At 42.3% G+C, this 8549-nt stretch overlaps 1 non-coding gene across 1 annotated transcript; it reads right to left on the bottom strand.

The window, feature by feature from the left end:
• Window positions 1-883: 883 nt before the first annotated feature.
• On the bottom strand, window positions 884-988 carry LOC145504137 (small nucleolar RNA U13). The gene has a single exon (XR_014052118.1). It is a non-coding gene; the product is annotated as a small nucleolar RNA U13 (small nucleolar RNA).
• Between the last annotated feature and the right edge of the window lie 7561 nt (window positions 989-8549).

Below are 8549 nucleotides of genomic sequence, written 5' to 3' on the forward strand. Positions count from 1 at the left end.
CAGTTAGGTTGGCTATTGTGAATAGTGCTGCAATGAACATGGGAGTGCTATATGTTTTCAAATTAGGGTGTTTGTTTTCTTTAGATAAATTTCCAGAAGTGAAATTGCTGGATCATATAGTAGTTCTATTTTTAATTTTTTGAGGAACCGCCATACAAATGTCCATAGTAGCTACACCAATTTACATACCCACCAATAGTGCACAGAGTTCCCTTTTCTCCACATCCTCTCCAAAACTTAGTTGTTGTCTTTTTGATAATAGCCATCCTAGCGGTTTGAGGTGATATCTCATTGTGGTTTTGATTTGTATTTCCCTAATGATTAGTGATGCTGAGCATTTTTTTCATGTACATCTTGACCACCCATAAGTCTTCTTTGGAAAACTGTTGAATTTTTTCGTAATCAGATTTTTCTTTTTAATGTTTATTTATCTATTTTTGGCTGAGCTGGGTCTTTGTGGCTGCGAAGCTTTCTCTCATTGCCAGGAGCAGGGGTTACTCTTGGTTGCAGTGCTCAGGCCTCTCGTTGCGGTGGCCCCTCTTGTTGTGGAGCACGGGCTCTAGGCCGCTTGGGCTTCAGTAGTCGGGGCTCCCAGGCTCTAGAGCATAGGCTCATTAGGTGTGGTGCATGGGCTTAATTGCTCCAGGGCAGGCGGAATCTTCCTGGATCAGGGATCAAAGCCGTGTCCCCTGCATTGGCACGCATATTCTTGACCACTGGACCACCAGTGGAGTCCTGTTTTTGTGTTTTGTTTTTCCTATTGCGTTATATGAGTTCTTTATTTGTTTTAGATATTAACCCTTTATCAGATATATGATTCACAAATATTTTCTCCCATTTCATAGCTTACCTTTTATTTATTTATTTATTTTTTCTCTTTTCACGTCAGACGGGTAATGTGCCGGTGTCGTAACAAGGTTTGCAGGGAGGCACATGTCACGCAACAGCATGAACACCCAATCATCACGCTCATGAACTACAAAAAGATCTTATAGGTTACCTTTTAGTTTTGTGGATGGTTTCCTTTGCTGTGTGAAAGTTTTTTAGTTTGATGTAATCCCACTGTTTATTTTTGCTTTTGTTGCTTTTATTTTTGGTATCAGATTAAAAAAAAAAATCACCAAGACCTATGTAAAGGAGCTTACTACTTATGCATTCTTCTGAGATTTTTATGGTTTCAGGTCTTACATTGTATAAGTCTTTATCTTGAATTCATTTTTGTGTATGGTATAAAGCAGTGGTCCAGTTTTACTCTTTTGCAGTGTGACTGTCCAGTTTTCCCAACACCATTTTTTGAAGAGACTATCCTTTCTCCATTGTATATTCTTGCCTTCTTTGCTGTAGATTAATTGATCATAAGTGTGTGGGTTTATTTCTAGGCTCTCTATTCTATTCTTTTGATCTACATATTTTTTGCCAATACCATACCATTAGTGTATCTTTGTGATATAGCCTGAAGTTGGGAAGCATGATATTTCCAACTTTGTTCTTCTTTCTCAAGATTGCTTTGGGAATCTTGTCTTTTGTGGTTCCGTACAAATTTTAGAATTATTCATTGTAGTTCTGTGAAAATTGTCATTGGTATTTTAATAGAGATTGCATTGACTCTGTAGACTGCTTTGGGTAGTATGGACATTTTAGCAATATTAATTCTTCCAGTCCTTGAGCTTCCCCGGTGGCTCAGCAGTAAAGAATCTGCCTGCCAATGCAGGAGACATGGCTTTGATCCTTGGGTCTGGAAGATCCTCTGGAGAAAGAAATGGCCCAGCTCCAGTGTTCTTGCCTGGGAAATCCCATGGGCTACAGTCCATAGGATTGCAAAGAGACAGACACAACTTAGCAACTGAACAACAACAAGTAACAACAATCCTTGAGCATGGGGTATGGCGCTTTTTCGTGTGTCTTTTTCATTTTCTTTCCTTAATGTCTTGTACTTTTCAGGGTGCAAGTCTTTTACCTCCCTGGTTAAATTTATTCCTGGGTATTTTATTCCTTTTGATGCAGTTGTAAATTGAACTGCTTTCTCATTTCTCTGAAATTTCATTATTAATGCTTAGAAATGCACTAATTTTTGTGCATTGATTTTGCATCCCACAACAGTATTGGATTCATTTATTAGTTCTACCAGCTTTTTATGGAGTCTTTAGTGTATTCTATAAAAGAGGAAATATTGCAAAAGATACCACAGAAATACAAAGGGTAATAAGAGACTACTGTGAACAGTTATATACCAACAAATTGGACAACCTAGATGAAAAGGATGCATTCCTAAAAACAGGACCGAATCATGAAGAAATTAAAAATCTGGATAAACTGATTACTACTAAGGAGATTGAAAACTCTCCCAACAAACAAAAGTCCAGGGTCAGATGGTTTCACCGGTTAATTCTATCCAAGAGGAATTAATACCAGTCGTTCTCAAACTCTTCCAAAAAAATAGAAGAGGAGGGAACTCTTGCAACCTCATTTTACATGGCCAGAATCACCCTGATATCAAAACCTCACAAGGATTCCACAAGAAAAGAAAATTAAGGGCCAATGTCTGTGATGAACATGGATGCAAAACTCCTCAACAAATATTTGCAAACAAAGTTCAACAATTCATTAAAGGAGCATACACAATGATCAAGTGGTGTTTTTTCTGGGGATGCAAGGCTGCCTTAATATCCACAAATTAGTCAATATGCTACACCACACTAACAAAACGAAGGGTAAAAATCATATGATCATCTAAATAGATGCAGAAAAAGCTTTTGATAAAATTTAACATTTATGTTAAAAAATCTCAACAAAACAGGCATAGAGGGAACATACCTCAATATATTAAAGGCCATATATGATAAACCCTTCCCTAGTGGCTCGGTTGGTAAAGAATCTGCCTGCAATGCAGAAGACCCACGTTTGATCCCCGGGTTGGGAAGATCCCCTGGAGAAGGAAATGGCAACACATTCTAGTACTGTTGCCTGGAGAATTCCATGGACAAAGGAGCAGGGCAGGCTGCAGTCCATGGGATTGCAGAGTCAGACACAACTGTGCAACTAACTTTTTCTTTCATGCTAAGCCCTAGCTAACACCATACTCAAAGGCGAAAAGCTGCAAGCTTTACTTCTAAAATCAGGAAGAAGACAAGGATGCCCACTCTTGCCACTTTTACTTGACATAGTATTTGGAAGTCCTAACTTGAGCAATTAGACAAGCAATTAGGTGGACTAATTAAACAATTAAAAAGAATAAAGAAGTGAAGAATTCTTTGAGGTTGTAAAATTGTATTAATAAACTGAGATTCCTCCCCATTACATATATTATAGAGTCAAAAAATGAGAAAAAGAACCATTTCAATGAATACAAAATTCTTTATGGGGTAATGAATGATACTTTCTGTTTTTTATCAACCTCACCATTTAAGGTATTTCTTTATTAGGGATTTTTTTTACAAACTATGAAGAAGAATGAAATTAAAAGATGCTTGCTCCTTGGAAGAAAAGCTATGACCATCCTAGACAGCATATTAAAAAGCAGAGACATCACTTTGCCAACAAAGGTCTATCTAGTCAAAGCTTTGGTTTCTCAAGTAGTCATGTACAGATGTGAGAGTTGGACTCTAAAGAAAGCTGAGCACCAAAGAATTGATGCTTATGAACTGTGGTGTTAGAGAAGACTCTTGAGAGTCTCTTGGACTGTGAGGAGATCCAACCAGTCCATCCTAAAGGAAATCAGGCCTGAATATTCATTGGAAGGACTGGTGCTGAAGCTGAAACTCCAATACTTTGGCCACCAGATGGGAAGAGCTGACTCATTGGAAAAGACCCTGATGCTGGGAAAGATTGAAGGCAGGAGAAGGGGAAGACAGAGGATGAGATGGCTGGATGACACCACTGACTCGATGGACATGAGTAAACTCTGGGCATTGGTGATGACAGGGAAGCTTGGCATGGTGCAGTCTATGGGGTCGCAAAGAGTCAGACACGACTGAGTGACTGAACTGAACTGATGAAGGAGAAAATCTTTAGTTACGCTGAGAGGTAGGTTCACTTATACAGTTTTTTTTGAGGTTTGTGGCATTGTACAGGAGGCAGGGATCAAGACCATCCCCAAGAAAAACAAATGCAAAAAGGCCAAATGGTTGTCTGAGGAGGCCTTACAAATAGCTGTGAGAAGAGAAGCGAAAGGCAATGGAGAAAAGGAAAGATATGCCCATTTGAATGCAGAGTTCCAAAGAATAGCAAGGAGAGATAAGAAAGCCTATGCAAATCAATGCAAAGAAATAGAGGAAAACAATAGAATGGGAAAGACTAGAGATCTCTTCAAGAAAATTAGAGATACCAAGGGAATGTTTCATGCAAAGATGGGCTCAATAAAGGACAGAAACGGTATGAACCTAACAGAAGCAAAAGATATTAAGAAGAGGTGGCAAGAATACACAGAAGAACTATACAAAAAAGATCTTCATGACCCAGATAATCACGATGGTGTGATCACTCACCTAGAGCCAGACATCCTGGAATGTGAAGTCAAGTGGGCCTTAGGAAGCATCACTACGAACAAAACTAGTGGAGGTGATGGAATTCCAGTTGAGCTATTTCAAATCCTAAAAGATGATGCTGTGAAAGTGCTGCACTCAATATGCCAGCAAATTTGGAAAACTCAACAGTGGCCATGGGACTGGAAAAGATCAGTTTTCATTCCAATCCCTAAGAAAGGCAATGCCAAAGAATGCACAATTGCACTCATCTCACTAATAAATTAATGCTCAAAATTCTCCAAGCCAGGCTTCAGCAATATGTGAACTGTGAACTTCCATATGTTCAAGCTGGATCTAGAAAAGGCAGAGGAACCAGAGATAAAATTGCCCACATCTGCTTGATCATCAAAAAAGCAAGAGGGTTCCAGAAAAACATCTACTTCTGCTTTATTGACTATGCCAAAACCTTTGACTGTGTGGATTACAACAAACTGTGGGAAATTCTGAGAGAGATGGGAATACCAGATCACCTGACCTGTCTCTTGAGAAATCTGTATGCAGGTCAGGAAGCAACAGATAGAACTGGACATGGAACAGCAGACTGGTTCCAAATAGGGAAAGGAGTACGTCAAGGCTGTATGTTGTCACCCTGCTTATTTAACTTCTATGCAGAATACATCATGAGAAACACTTGGGTTGATGAAGCACAAGCTGGAATCAAGATTGCCAGGAGAAATATCAATAACCTCTGATATTCAGATGACGCCATCCTTACGGCAGAAAGTGAAGAAGAACTAAAGAGCCTCTTGATGAAAATGAAAGAGGAGAGTGAAAAAGTTGGCTTAAAGCTCAACGTTCAGAAAACTAAGATCATGGCATCTGGTCCCATCACTTCATGACAAATAGATGGGGAAACAGTGGAAACAGCGACAGGCTTTATTTTTTTGGTCTCCAAAATCACTGTAGATGGTGACTGTAGCCATGAAATTAAAAGACACTTGCTCCTTGGAAGAAAAGCTGTGACCAACCTAGACAGCATATTAAAAAGCAGAGACCTTACTTTGCCAACAAAGGTCCGTCTAGTCAAAGCTGTGGTTTTTCCAGTGGTCATGTATCAGTGTGAGAGTTGGGACTCTAAAGAAAGCTGAGTGCTGAAGAATTGATGTTTTTGAACTGTGGTGTTGGAGAAGACTCTTGAGAGTTCCTTGGACTGCAAGGAGATTCAACCAGTCTGTCCTAAAGGAAATCAGTCCTGAACATTCATTGGAAGGACTGATGCTGAAGCTGAAACTCCAATACTTTGGCCACCTGATGCAAAGAACTGACTCATTGGAAAAGACCCTGACGCTGGGAAATATTGAAGGCAGGAGAAGATGGGGATAACAGAGGATGAGATGGTTAGATGGCATCACCAACTCAATGGACATGAGTTTGAGTAAACTGTGGGAGTTGGTGATGGACAGGGAGGCCTGACCTGCTGCAGTCCATGGGGTCACAAAGGGTTGGACATGACTGAGTGACTGAACTGAACTGAGGCAGAGTTTGGGACTTGCCTGGTGGCTCAGACAGTAAAGAATCTGCCTGCAGTGCAGCAGACTCAGGTCTTTCCTGATTGATATTATTCTGAAAAAGTTAAAATAACTGAAGATGTGAAAAAAATATCTTTATTCAGATATAGGCCAAAAAAAAAAGGCTATCTTGGTAACACAACTAAAGTCTCAGGTGTGAATAAAATTGGTTGGTAGATTACACATTTAAATAAGTGTCTCTTAATTCCAACTTTGAATTGGAACTCCATTAAGAATAATATTATATTGGTACTTCTCTCGTGCTCCAGAGGTTCCAACTCCATGCTTCCGACACAGGGGACACAGGTTCGATCCCTGATCAGGATACTAAGATCCCATATGCCATGGGGCATGGCCAAAAAATTAAAGAAAAAAAGAATATTATAGCTAACATGGGGGGATCTCACAAAAGAAGTCCTCTAGAATAACACTGCAGTGTATCATTTCTCAAGGGGCAAAGTCAACATGTAGGTACCAGAGGGACTTCCCTGGTGATGCAGTGAAAGTGCCTATTAGCCTGCAAACTTCTCTGAGCAATAAGCCTGTAAGTAATCATAAGAGTTTTAACTCAAATAGTACAAAAGAGCTATTTTGCTTATTTAACAAACATGGATTACATACATGATGCTATAGGCTGGTGGAAACATCAAAGACACACCCCTGGTCCTCAGGAAACTCACAGTATTATTAAGAAGACAAAACACTGTTTGAAAAGCAGTACTGCTGGTTACTATAACATTGATGCGAAAGCAAAACATCCATTAGCAACATGGAACTTTGGAGCACTCAAGTTTTGCTTTTAGGAACCAGGAAAGGTTTCACAGAAGAAATAGCTTTTCAGGACTTCCCTGGTGGTCCAGTGGCTAAGATGCCATGCTCCCAATGCAGGGACCTGGGTTCTGATCCCTGATCAGGGAGTTAAACTTTGAAGATGAAGTTGGTGTTTTCCAGGACAAGAACCAGGAGCAGGAGGACTTCAGGAAGAAGGAAATGAAATGGCAAGACATAGCATGCCACAATAAACACCTTTCCTGGAAATTACAAGTATTTTTTTGCTTGTTGAGCTTATGGTGGGGGTCCTACACTGCCATGACCACCATACCTTATCTCCTTTATTTTAGGCTTGGAACAAGCAGGAAGGCCTCAAGTCTTTTGTTTTTTAATATTTATTTTTATTTATTTATTCATTTGGCTGCTCCCGGTCTTACTTATGGCACGCAGGATCTAATTCCCATACCAGGGATTTAACTTGGGTCCCCTGCATTTAGAGCACAAAATCTTAGCCCCTGGACCACCAAGGAAGTCCCCTTTCAGGCTTTTAAAGCTAGTTTCCTAGTGGTGAAAGGAAAGGAGATCCAACTTCAAGGAAAACTTGTGTTGTGGGCTGAATTTTGGAGCAGAGTTTTAAAATGCAGTCCAAGAAGGCCTTTCAACAAAGAGGATACAGAAGGGTATGTCAAGCCCAACAAAACGCTTTGTGTGACAGCAACCTACTTCCTGCAATTATAGGTTCTTGTGCAAAGAAGGAAGATGAGTCAGAAATCAGTGTTCTAAACTTCTTTTCCTGTAACAGTAAGGCTTCCTTTTCAGGGCAATTTCATATGGACAATCACCCAGTTTTTATTTCCCAACAGTAACTTTCTCTTTTTATTTACTGCTGTGCCATTTAAGTGCTCATCTAAACAAGTAGTTTGATGCACTTAACTTCAAAACTACAGACTATACATGAAATACCGAAATCAATTAGCCTTAGAAAATCCGCAACAAAAGTGATCTGGAAAATTTGTGTAGCTTTGGAGCTTTTTTCCAGTGTTTTAGACATGCAAGGCCTTTGCCACGTGCCTTACACAGTAAATTCTTCACAAACATCCGCTCAGTGATTTTACACAATCACGCTCCCACGCTCCTCGGCCGGCTCCCGAAGTTCCCCGTTTCTCCGGGCGGGGTGCGGGTAGGGGGTGGTTACTTCCCCAGGTTTCTGGGCACTGGAGCTCCTGTTGCATAAGCTCGGCCCCTGGCCACTGAGGCCCGGCGTGGCATAAGCCACACCCGCTCCTCGGGATACGCTGGGTGGTAGGTAAAGCGAGATGCTCTAGGACACTCGTGGATCCTGGGCCCGCGATTCTGGCGCCAACGTCAGCGCAGGGGAGGTGCCAGACCAGGCCACGCCCCCACAACAACAACGCGCCCCCTGCCGCCGCTCCGTCAGATGCGCGTGCGCCACCGCCCCGCCCGCCAGCCCCGCCCTTGCCCCGCCCTTGCCCCGCCCTTGCCCCGCCCCTGCCGCCGCTCCTCCAGCTGCGCGTGCGCCACCGCCTCGCCCTTGCCCCGCCCTTGCCCCGCCCCCGGCGCTGCTCCTCCAGGTGCGCGTGCGCCGCCGCCTCGCCCTTGCCCCGCCCTTGCCCCGCCCCTGCCGCCTCTCCTCCAGGTGCGCGTGCGCCGTCGCCTCGCCCCTGCCCCGCCCCTGCCCCGCCCCTGCCGCCGCTCCTCCAGGTGCGCGTGCGCAGCGGCGCCGCTC

The sequence above is a fragment of the Giraffa tippelskirchi genome, chromosome 4 (assembly GCF_054371585.1).
Source record: "Giraffa tippelskirchi isolate mGirTip1 chromosome 4, T2T-mGirTip1v1.2.pri, whole genome shotgun sequence".
NCBI classification, from domain to species: Eukaryota; Metazoa; Chordata; class Mammalia; order Artiodactyla; family Giraffidae; genus Giraffa; species Giraffa tippelskirchi.